Here is a 13,036-nt window from a genome sequence, read left to right on the forward strand (position 1 = left end):
GAAATGGTAAGTAACAAAAGTTGTTTCAGAATATGAAAAACAAGATGAAAACTTAAGAAAAAGTAACATAGCAAATTAGCTACACATAATATATTTATTATAATTATTAAAAGAATTATATATTACGAGTCACTGAAGATGCTTCATAAATAAAAGAAGTGAAACGCGTATGGCAAAAAACAAACTGCCTTTCATTTGTTGCAAGAAGTGAAACGCGTATGGCAAAAAACAAACTGCCTTTCATTTGTTGCAAAACCGCAACAAACCTCCATACATTCAAAGCAACTAAAGGACGACGGAAAACGGACAAAATGACGATAATACAGCCATGTCAGGCATCTCCCGACAACTGATCCAACAGTTTCAAGAACATCCATCCCAGACTCCATAAGACCTTTCAAGACATCAGATTCAACCAGACTTGCAAAATAAGTAATGCCTTTCCACGTTATAGTAATGTGAAGGTCAGAACCAACTCTTTGGTAGTACAAAGAAAGAAATCATTTGCAGAAAATACATGATAAAAAACAAAACCATATAGATTTACTCCAAGAAATTCATGGTTAATTGAATGTTATATCATACAAATCTCGAGTTATCTACATTTATTAACAGTCAACTGCGATGATCAACATAATACAGAAAACTGAACACATCACAGCAAGAACACTGGAATGTACACAGAACACACATAAACCAAAAATCAGAACACTGACTAACAGAAAAAGCCAGGGAGAAAAACATGAAAAAGTGCAACACACCCGCCACCACAAATTTCACCCAAAACTAATAAACGTCACAGACACAGAGTTGACAGCTTTTAGAGAAAGGGTTCAAACACAGCAGGAGTACAAAAGCAGGCTACCACTGCATAGAAAACCTGATTCTGGAAACAGAAAGCATCATGACAGAGGAAGAGAAACAAGAAAATAACATTGTAAATTTTGATTTAATACAATAACTTGTGAAACAAGAAATAAACAATATAATCACCATGTCAAAGAAAGAGCAAAACAGAAAACTTCAAACACAAAACAATACCTCTACGAAATTAAAGGAAACACTACAATCTAACAATATCATAGTGATAAGAACTGATAAAGGGAAGAACACAGTACTCATCAATATAGAACAATACATGGAGAAAAACCAAAGATTTTTTTTCTCTAACAGTATCACACAACTTATATCTAATCCAACAGGACATTTACAGACATTAATAAAAAAGACATCAAACATATAGTCACAGACAAACAAAACAATATATCACACAGAAGAACCAAAAAAACCAACACTCAGGAGCAAACCCTGTGTTGACAAAAGCCTTATTACGTTGAGGACAGTCATTAATTTCGTGAATGCATCATATTGCCATCTGGGAAAACACGTGAACAGAATCATATTGCAACTCTATGAAAGGAAGAACAACAGGACAGTGAAAAATTCAAATAAACTCATAACACAAATAAAAGACTTACACATTCCACAAACAGTATCACACATCTCTCTTGACATAGAGAACATGTAGCCTTGATACCCATGGTGGACATAATGAAACAACTGAAGAAAACCTATTGACATACCACACATTACCAGCAGACACAATTAATGAAATAACCAAAACCCTTAAACCAACCACATCCCAAAATTACTTCCAATATAAAAAGGCATTTTACTTACAAAAAGATGGACTTCGGATCCCCAATATCAGGAACATTGGCAAGCATATTCATCATTCACAATGAAGACACAATTTTCGATACAGTCATCACAAAGGAAGGAGACACCATGGTTTACTGGTACTGTGGGTGATATAATATGTATGGTAGATGAACCAATCGAGAAAAGAGATACACTTGATACAGACTTCAAAGGTAATCATAACGGTACTCAGTTTGCCATGGAAGAAGAAATGCAAAAGAAATAACATTTCTTTGCTATAACAATATAGAGAGACAGCAATAAACGCACTTTTGATATCTTCAGAAAGCCCATAGCAACAGATACAGTTACACGTACTTCATCCAACCATTCACAAAATCAAAAATTAGTGGCCATATGACACATATTACAGACAAAATAATATCCCCCTACGCAGAGAGGACTATGAGAAAGAATTACAAACAACCCAACTCATAGCCACAAAAAATCATTACAACACCCATATAGTAGAAAGACTCAACAACAAAATCAGAGCTCGGTGAAAGAAAAGTGAAAACAAGCAAGGAACACTAACACCAGAGAACAAGGAACACTAACACCAGAGAACTCCACACGCAGTACAACACACACGAAAACACAAAACAGTAACGCTCATGACATGACTAATGAAAAGAAATGGTGCTCGTTAACATACAAACACAAATCAATACACGGTATAGCAAATATGCTAAATAAATGGGGCTCACAGAATAAGAAACACACTTCAATCCCATTTACAAACAATTACAGACAAACCAGATAAATACCTAGGGGTAGGTATATACGAGTTAGAATGCTAAGAATCTGAATCAGTATATCTGGGATGCCAGGCAGGAATTTCAAAACTACATAGAAAGAATATATAAGAAGCTGGAAGCAAGAAAATCGCCATTCTACCTTTGCTGGATACTTGATAGAACTTAGACATGAACCAACCAAACTTAAAAGTTATTAGCGTACATAGTCACAAAAAAATTCTTACATTACAGGAAAAAAGTCGTATACGAAACTAGTTGGGAAAGGGGCGCACAAGCGCAATTTTGATATCAAGTTGATATGCAAATTAATTAAATTGATAAATTAATTACCCCCACGAATACCCACATCCGCCCACATCCAAAATGACGTCATGTTTTTTCCTTCGCCATTATGTGCATCCCCCACCCATCCTCCTTCCCCATCCCTCTACCTCACCCGCCCAACCACCCAGTTCGCGGGAATTTCAATTTTGGTTGGAAATAACATCGCACACCTCCCCCTCCCCCCGCCCCAAGAATAATCGGGAAATTGAAAATAGCGATGCCCTTTCCAGGACTTGAAACACTGTTCATTCTGTATGGAGAGCCCAAGTGCACCACCCAACCCATGGAAACTGTCCAGATGCTGGAGAGGAAGGTTAGGTTGCTGTATTTTACTTATTTTGGCTGGGCAACTGAAGTAAACATTGGTCCTAATTATGTAATTAATCATAAATATTGGCCCTAATTAAACAACTAGATGCATAGTGCTATATAAGGAGTGCCTAAAATTGCAATACAGTGCAAAAATTGACGATGCCATACAACTGGTGTTATCCTTCTAGTAAAAAAATTCGCAGTACCTCTCTAAACAAGTGACAAACATACTGAAATTCTACCTTTCACTTGCAAGCTGATGGGAAAAAGACTGGAGTTGGAGGTACTATCTCCATTTTTTGTGTGGAAAATATGTTCAACTGACAAGATACTGGTATTGGACAGAGAGGAGTTTAATAAGTGTATTACCTGTAAACCTACAGCTGAGTACTGCACCTGCCACTGTGTGAAGTCAGAGTTCCCTACAGACGCCTGCTCGACTTTCACCATAGGGACCAGGTAATCAAAACTAATACACGCTACCACTATTGATGGCAAATGCTTCACTGCTCTAATTACACGCCGCATGGGGTAGCCATGTTGTCTAAGGCGCCTTGCCATAGCTCGCGCGGCTACCCCCGTCGGAGGTTCGAGTTCACCCTCGGGCATGGATGTGTGTGTTGTCGTTAGTTTAAGTTACATTAATTAGTATGTAAGCCTAGCGACCAATGACCTTGCCCGCGAAAGGCAAAGGTCCCGAGTTCGAGTCTCGGTCGGGCACACAGTTTTAATCTGCCAGGAAGTTTCATATCAGCGCACACTCCGCTGCAGAGTGAAAATCTCATTCTGGAAACATCCCCCAGGCTGTGGCTAAGCCATGTCTCCGCAGTATCCTTTCTTTCAGGAGTGCTAGTTCTGCAAGGTTCGCAGAAGAGCTTCAGTAAAGTTTGGAAGGTAGGAGACGGATACTGGCAGAAGTAAAGCTGTGAGTACCGGACGTGAGTCGTGCTTCGGTAGCTCAGTTGGTAGAGCACTTGCCCGCGAAAGGCAAAGGTCCCGAGTTCGAGTCTCGGTCGGGCACACAGTTGTAATCTGCCAGGAAGTTTCATATCAGCGCACACTCCGCTGCAGAGTGAAAATCTCATTCTGGAATGACCTTAGCAGTTTGGTTCCATAGGAACTTACCACAAATTTTCAAATTTTTCCAATTAAACATTGACATTGTCGTGACAAAAACCAGCACTCATAATGAATGGGTCCTAATGCAACAAATGTACTTGGGAAAACCATCGCCCCAAAAGATTGCACTTGGGTGGCAGTTGAACTCGGGTTCTTCTCAATGTAAGGCCGAGACGTAGTGGAATTGTAGATACTCCTACCTGCCCTCATCCCTCCCCCTACTTCCCTCCATTTTCAAACAGTCATCTGCTACCGAACGCCATGTGGTTTTTCTGTGGCCTACTGCCCTTCCACGGGTGGGCGGATGGTACCCAGCTCGCTTTGAGACAACAGCCCTTCGCCAACACAAAAGGATGTAAATCCAACTAAACAATATGAGATGAATAAGGGTAGACACAAGTGCACCTTGTTTGTTTGTAATGTAGTAGCACCGCCTCGTCCCACACGCCGCCCCCTGGTCAGTGTATAGCTGTCTAGAGCATACAAACACCCTGCCCCTGTAAGTGCTTGCAATTCTAAATGTGAAAGCGGAGCACAGGAATAACTGTATTCCATGTCGATGCATCTCTTATGTTTGAGCACTTATTAAAAAGGAAAACACAATCGTGAAGATAACAGATGTGCTATTTCCAAGAAAATAGTTGCAGTCAATTTTATTTAATTTATTTATTTATTTATTTAGTTTTATGGGCAAAATCGGTATAGCTTTTACGTTCAACTGCAGGATACAATTATACAGTTCCCACCTCATTATTTCGCGACATAAAAAACAAAGTAGAAAAAAAACTATAGCACTGCTGCCGATCACAGCTCACGAAATTTCAGAGATCTATACGCAGCCAATCTGCATCAAACGTGGAGAAAAAAAAACTTCTGCTGTTTTCCTGTGAAAACTTACCACAGAATGTCCTCGTTATTTCGAAAGCATCATCAGAGTAAAGGAACAGCGAGAATTTAAACTCCAAAGAGAAACATCTGTGTTAAGCAATTTCTTGACGGACAGATTACACAACCTGAGACCACATCTTGTGTTCAAATGACTGTCTCTAACCAAACTGTCATGCACATGTGTGTTAAAAACATTTCAGACACGAAAAATAACATTACAAAATAAGGCCTCTCAAGCTGTTTGCTCATTTGTCAGAAAAACCATAATCATTTTACATCCAACAACAAGAAGCTATAATTCAAGAGGAAATGGCAGTTATGTTACTGTGGCAGGTCTCGTATCACACTGGCGTTCATGAAACAAATTGTGGAAGCCTATCTTGTAACAGATCTTCCTATAAGATTTAACATGTCTATCTCGTCCAATACGTTATCGTCTGCGTGCTTACATTTGACATTTTTGCTCCATAACTTCCCTCGACAGAACTGGATGCAAGGTTTCTATCATACAACAAACAATCGCTTGGAATAACAGAAGATTCCTGCAACCTAGTTTAGTAAATAGTTTGATTATCACAGGCTGTTTTACACAATCTATTCACATGTCGGGAAAAATACCGTCATACTGAGGTTCCACAACAAGCTACAATTCAAGTGGTGTCTACTTTACAATTAGTGGTTATGAAGTATGAGATAACATAGGACTTTTAGGAACACCTATATTAAAACACACAGTCGCGACGACAGTAATAAAAAGTAATCATTCCACAATAATAGATACATCCAATTAATGTTAGTTTTATCAGCCAAATCGGTGTAGTTTTGAGAAAACTACACACATGCAAATTTTCATGAGTTATACCCACTCCACATCACAGAAACTACTACAAGATTTTACTGAGTCTCTCTCTCTCTCTCTCTCTCTCTCTCTCTCTCTCTCTCTCTCTCTCTCTTCTGATATACCGAAACAAATACCATCTGGGTGTTAAGATCGAACATATTACGTACACATATATTGCTGCACTGGCTCTGGATGCCAGTCGTCGAGTCATCGAGTCATTTGTACAGATCTGCGTAAAGTTCTGTCAGCTGTATGGAAGGAAGACCACATGCCACAGACTATCAATCACAAAAAGGGCTCCTGTATTGTTCCTTAATAATCAGCTTAATACATTGTTTTTTTTCAGCTGTAACACATCCAACCAGTGTACGACTACTTTTTTTGTCCATCGCCGTACACTTTTTTTTTCTACCATCACTTCGAGGTCTGTGTCAGTTGCTAAACTGACATTAACACGATTAGATCCTTTGGTTGTGTCAGAAAGCTGAACCTCACATGGTGTAAACTATGCAGCTCCCACAACAAGCAGGGTGGTGGAAATAAAATACAGAGGCGATGTTTGCCATTTACAAAAATGTGGAAGACATCGCAACATATAAAAACTGGAAGAGTTTGGAGCATTGTAGAGCGTTTCCAACAGCTGTCCAAAGGATGTCTCAGTATTCCTTTTCGAAGAACAGTCTTATACATGATTACTGGTGTTGATCATTGGTGAAGAGTGCTGTTCACAACATGTGCAAGTTAGTAGAAATAAAAAGAGGCACTGTTATCTTATTGGTGAAAAAGAAAAGCATTTGCAGGTCTTCACAATATTTGGATGTAGGATAAGCCTATAGCACGGAGAAACGCTTCCAAACAACTGTCTGAGGGTGGTTACCACTACATTTAAACTCATGCTCCACAGAAACAAGTGGCAGATGTTCGGTGTTCCACCAGGGCTCTCTCCATCTCAGCCAAGTGGTTTCAGTCAATTATTATGTAGTAATCAACAGCATACCAGTGGACGTATGGTTTGGGACGGACACCGTTGATATCGAATGATGTTCTGTAATATGCACCACGTTTGATAGTGTGATCAATTTCAGCAATTTCACCCGTTGTTCCATAATTTCAAAGCCAGCCACTGACACAGTAGATTGCTTTCCAATTGCTGTATCATCACTTAATCATCCCTCCACTACTTTGCAAGAACCATATACTAGTTTGTAAATGCTGACAGGTGACTATGCAGTAGGTCCATTTGAGCTATACACCACAGCATACCAGACAGCGTCCTATACTGACGTAGTTCTGTTAGCTACGTATTTCCAGCGCGTTGATCATACTGCAGAATTTACGATTACGAGTGGCGATCTTTACCTGTGTGGATGGGCATCACAGAATGTCACACTCGTAGGATTAAGTCAGAGGTTGACAAATCCTTCCCGTATTGTCCTTGATCAATCCTTCTTGCAACACGGTCGCCAATGTAATCTGCAATTAACCTGAGGTATGAGGTGCTACACCCACGACATTCCATGTCTCATGAAGGAACAGGGTAAGTTGCGTCCATGACTGCTGCTCAGAGAAGACTGTTGCTCTCCAGTCTTACCCAGTACCGTATTGCTATTTACAGTATCATCACGACGGCTCTGGCAGCATTCCTTATGCACAAGGAGTCCTGGTCTGATATTAGATAATTTTGCTCTTGTGTAGGACAGCAATTTAGTCCCAACACCATGTCTCTCGAGTACACCCCCCTCACACTATTAAAGGTAATAAATGTAGCACCGATCCACTCTCTTACAGAACACTCTAGGTAAGGGCTTAAGTCTGATAAACGCATTGATTCTTCTCCTTATACTGTTTTCCTGCTTTAGTATAGCGCGTCTGAGTAATTCTTATGTCGCCTTTGTTGAAGTACGTGTTGCGAAAGCCGACATAGTTTAGAGGAAAGGGGGAGGATTAAAAGTGAATGCAGCCAGAGCATAATGTTTAATCTTTTCTCGCTCTTGAGTGTCTGGGTACCCAGAGCACACTTCAATTCCCCGCATTTCATGGCACTTTCTTCTGTAATATTATGAGTTCTTACTCAATTTACGTAATTTTGTAAGTTTTTTCGCGATTTTACACATATTGTGGTATTTCCCTCAATTTTACGTATTTCCCATCAAACGTAGTTATATCACGTTTTTCATCGCTTCTTAATTTTTTATACATTTTTCTATACGTATATTGTCATACTTCTTTGATCTTATACGAGTATATTTGTTTATCCTATACAACAGCCTACCGAGAAATCCTAAGAATTGCCCTCTTCCAGACGACATACATCAATGCATTTTGCATACGAAGATCATAAAAAGACCTAGATGAAGCTCAACCAGTGGTGCAGATATGAATCTCGTAGTCTGGAAACAAATCCATATACTGCTATGGCATATCAGAGAGCTTGTCTGCAGACTCATGTAGCGATGCACTTGATGGAAACTCAAAGTCTGGCACAGTTCTACACGTTCATCTGACTCCCACTCTACCATTTAGAGATGTGCTACAGAGAGCTGATATTTGTACAGATTTGATGTCTGCTGCTGCTCTGATATTTTTTCCCATTTGCACCTTCCAACTCTGATATTTCCCCACAACCATTTCAGGACATCTACAAACTGTAGATAAAGGCTATTTTTTGTCATAGTAGTAAGTTATTCGTTAGTTGATAATGTGTCGACTGCACTAAGCAAACTGGAACATGAGAGTTTCACCTCCCCTTAGCTACAGAATGTGCACCCCCAGCGACGTAGCAGCATAATTTATAGACGAACATTAGAAAGTTATGGATTCGAACCTTAACTGCCCGCCGTTGAGAACTGTGCACACATGTATGTAGAGACTATGCAAGCATATTACCAATCGCAAAGTCCTGATTTAAACCACTTGTACGTTATTTTCAGCAGAGCTACAGCCACGCAGATAGCGAAAACCTCTTCTCAAAGTGGATGTAAACACATTTAAATTCATCCTGCTGAAGAGCATAACATCTTAGGTGCAAGTTATATTACCGATATTTCGTAGCAATATTTTCAAGATTCTCCAGTAACAACAGCAAACCAAGGATCATGCAGCGGCTATTACATCTCCTTTCATACTCTAAAAGTTCCATGTGACGACACATAATCATCCCAATTTCACTATTTTGTGTGCTAGATGTCCGTTGGAAGGGTGGAGACAGTCCTTCATGAGTATTATTCTTACGAATGATACAGAACAGCTCATTAGTTGGTCAGTATTGTACTGTACTAGAATACGCCTAGTCACCAACAACCAAATATTCTACAGATGCAATGCATTTGCTCTATTTTTTGTTTGTCTGTGTCCGGATCCACCACGCATTACATCCGGGACGGTGTCTAGAGGATGATCCACAATGCAGTATGTCCAGGATAGGATTCGCAGGTGGATCCACCAGCGAGAGGCCTGGCTTTGGTTTATGGCTGCCATCCATGGAATCACGTAGACATAGATATACATAAAATAGAGTAAATACATCGCATCTGTAAAATTTATGGTTGTGATTGATTAGGTTCATTCGACTACAGTGCTATATTATACTGTCTGACTAATGTGCTGTTCTATCTTGTGCATTATAATAATAGCCATGAAGGACTGTTTCTCTCCATCCGATGGATATCTAGGACACAAAATAGCGGAGTTGGAATGATCACGTGCAATCTTGTGGACATTTGGGAGTATAAAAGGAGGTGTCACAGGCGCAGCAGGATGCCTTGGTTTGTTGCTATTACTGGAGAATCCAGACAATATTCTTACGAAATATTGGTAATATAACTTGCATCAAAGGTATTATGCTCTGTAGTACGAAGAATTTAAATGTGCTTACAGCCCCTACCCAACCGATTTGAGAAGAGCTTTCTGACTTTTTAGGGCTGTAGCTCTGTTGAAAATAACAAACAAGCAGTTGAAATAAGGACTCTGCGATTGGTAATATGCATGCATAGTCTCTCAATGTATGTGTGCAGAGCTACATCGGTGGATGGTTGCAGTTTGCACAAACTTCCTAACTGTCCGTCTATAAACTACACTCCTGGAAATGGAAAAAAGAAAACATTGACACCGGTGTGTCAGACCCACCATACTTGCTCCGGACACTGCGAGAGGGCTGTACAAGCAATGATCACACGCACGGCACAGCGGACACACCAGGAACCGCAGTGTTGGCCGTCGAATGGCGCTAGCTGCGCAGCATTTGTGCACCGCAGCCGACAGTGTCAGCCAGTTTGCCGTGGCATACGGAGCTCCATCGCAGTCTTTAACACTGGTAGCATGCCGCGACAGCGTGGACGTGAACCGTATGTGCAGTTGACGGACTTCGAGCGAGGGCGTATAGTGGGCATGCGGGAGGCCGGGTGGACGTACCGCCGAATTGCTCAACACGTGGGGCGTGAGGTCTCCACAGTACATCGATGTTGTCACCAGTGGTCGGCGGAAGGTGCACATGCCCGTCGACCTGGGACCGGACCGCAGCGACGCACGGATGCACGCCAAGACCGTAGGATCCTACGCAGTGCCGTAGGGGACTGCACCGCCACTTCCCACCAAATTAGGGACACTGTTTCTCCTGGGGTATCGGCGAGGACCATTCGCAACCATCTCCATGAAGCTGGGCTACGGTCCCGCACACCGTTAGGCCTTCTTCCGCTCTCGCCAAAACATCGTGCAACCCGCCTCCAGTGGTGTCGCGACAGGCGTGAATGGAGGGACGAATGGAGACGTGTCGTCTTCAGCGATGAGAGTCGCTTCTGCCTTGGTGCCAATGATGGTCGTATGCGTGTTTGGCGCCGTGCAGGTGAGCGCCACAATCAGGACTGCATACGACCGAGGCACACAGGGCCAACACCCGGCATCATGGTGTGGGGAGCGATCTCCTACACTGGCCGTACACCTCTGGTGATCGTCGAGGGGACACTGAATAGTGCACGGTACATCCAAACCGTCATCGAACCCATCGTTCTACCATTCCTAGACCGGCAAGGGAACTTGCTGTTCCAACAGGACAATGGACGTCCGCATGTATCCCGTGCCAACCAACGTGCTCTAGAAGGTGTAAGTCAACTACCCTGGCCAGCAAGATATCCGGATCTGTCCCCCATTGAGCATGTTTGGGACTGGATGAAGCGTCGTCTCACGCGGTCTGCACGTCCAGCACGAACACTGGTCCAACTGAGGCGCCAGGTGGAAATGGCATGGCAAGCCGTTCCACAGGACTACATCCAGCATCTCTACGATCGTCTCCATGGGAGAATAGCAGCCTGCATTGCTGCGAAAGGTGGATATACACTGTACTAGTGCCGACATTGTGCATGCTCTGTTGCCTGTGTCTATGTGCCTGTGGTTCTGTCAGTGTGATCATGTGATGTATCTGACCGCAGGAATGTGTCAATAAAGTTTCCCCTTCCTGGGACAATGAATTCACGGTGTTCTTATTTCAATTTCCAGGAGTGTATGATGCTGGGGGTGCGCACTCTAGCACTTTAGCTATGGGGAGGAGAAACTCTTATGTTCCAGGGCGCTAAATGCAGTCGACACAGTCAGCTAACAAAAAACTTATTGCTAGGATAAAAAATACCCGAGACATATAGTTTGTAGATGCCCTGAAATGGCTGTGAGGAACTACCACAGATGGAATGTGTAAACAAAAGTAGCGAAGCTCATTTGGTAAGCAATAAGAGCAAATACTTACAGGGGAAAAATATCAGAGCAGCAGCAGATATCAACTCTGTACACACGTCAACTGAATGAACCACATCCCTACATGGTAGAGTGGGAGTCAGATGAAAGTGTAGAACTGTGCCAGAGTTTGAGTTTCCATCAAGTGCATCGCTACATGAGTCTGCAGACAAGCTCTCTGATGTGTCGTAACAGTACATAGATTTGTTTCCATACTATGAGTTTCCAGTCTGCACCACTTGTTGAGTCTCATCTGGATTCAAGGCGAGTGATACTATACTTTTCATGATAAATAACGTTACCCTGAAATGCCGGAAATTGAGGTGGTTTGGCGTTACCTGGACACTGAAGATCGGGAAAATCTTAAAAATTATGCTTTAACCCTCCCCTTCTAATCTATGTGGGTTTTCGTAACACATACTTCAACAAAGGCGACTTAAGTATTACACAGAGACGCTATATTAGGGCAGGTAAAACATATGTATCGCAATTCATAGCTGTGTTCTCACACATGAAGTCGAATTACGATTGGTTCTCACAAACAAAGTTATTTCTCATGTATTACGGAGAAGAATTAATGCGTTTATCAGGCTTAAGCCCTTCCCTAGAGTGTTATATAGGAGAGTGCAACGATGCCACATACATCACCATTAACAGTATGAGGGGGGTGTACTCAAGAGACATGGTGTTGGGGCAAAAATTCCAATCCTCCACATGAGCAAAATTACCTAACATCATATGAGAACTACCTTGTGCCCAGGGAATACTAACAGAGCTGTGATGATGCTGCTGTAAACAGTAACAAGATGTTACACCTCCTTTGGCTACTGACCGTAGTGCTTACCCCCTCATGAGAAGTTGCTGCTGCTTCATGTGCATTTTCATGCAGCAGTGGGTGAGTGGCACCTCACTGTATCAGCTATCGAAAATATTCATGTCGGTTCTTCTTCGCTCTGTTTCCTAGTGACATGACTACTACTACTAATAACAACCACGACTGATGCAGGAGGTGCGATTGAGAATATGTACGTTTACGATTTAAAAGGAGGTATAAAATCATTTAATTTTTTCATAAGAGAACAGCAGTCTCTGTACGTCATTCTGGTTGGTTTATAAGCAGATTGACTGGCGGATATACACTGACGATGCCTTACTAGGAGACCAGAAGGAAGTATTTTGTTATTTTAAAACTAGCCACCGTAGTGATTGGTGTAAAAAACTTGTGAAGTGGTTGTATGTCTGATGTTGGACAGATATAGAGTATCAAGAGCGTTACATTCCACATGAATTATACTTCGGAAACCATATGACTTCAACAATTTAGCAATTTTAGGTGCAGGACAGTGTAACCATATGAGTGTCTGTTTATGCT

The sequence above is a fragment of the Schistocerca gregaria genome, chromosome 3 (genome assembly GCF_023897955.1).
Source record: "Schistocerca gregaria isolate iqSchGreg1 chromosome 3, iqSchGreg1.2, whole genome shotgun sequence".
In the NCBI taxonomy this organism is placed as follows: Eukaryota; Metazoa; Arthropoda; class Insecta; order Orthoptera; family Acrididae; genus Schistocerca; species Schistocerca gregaria.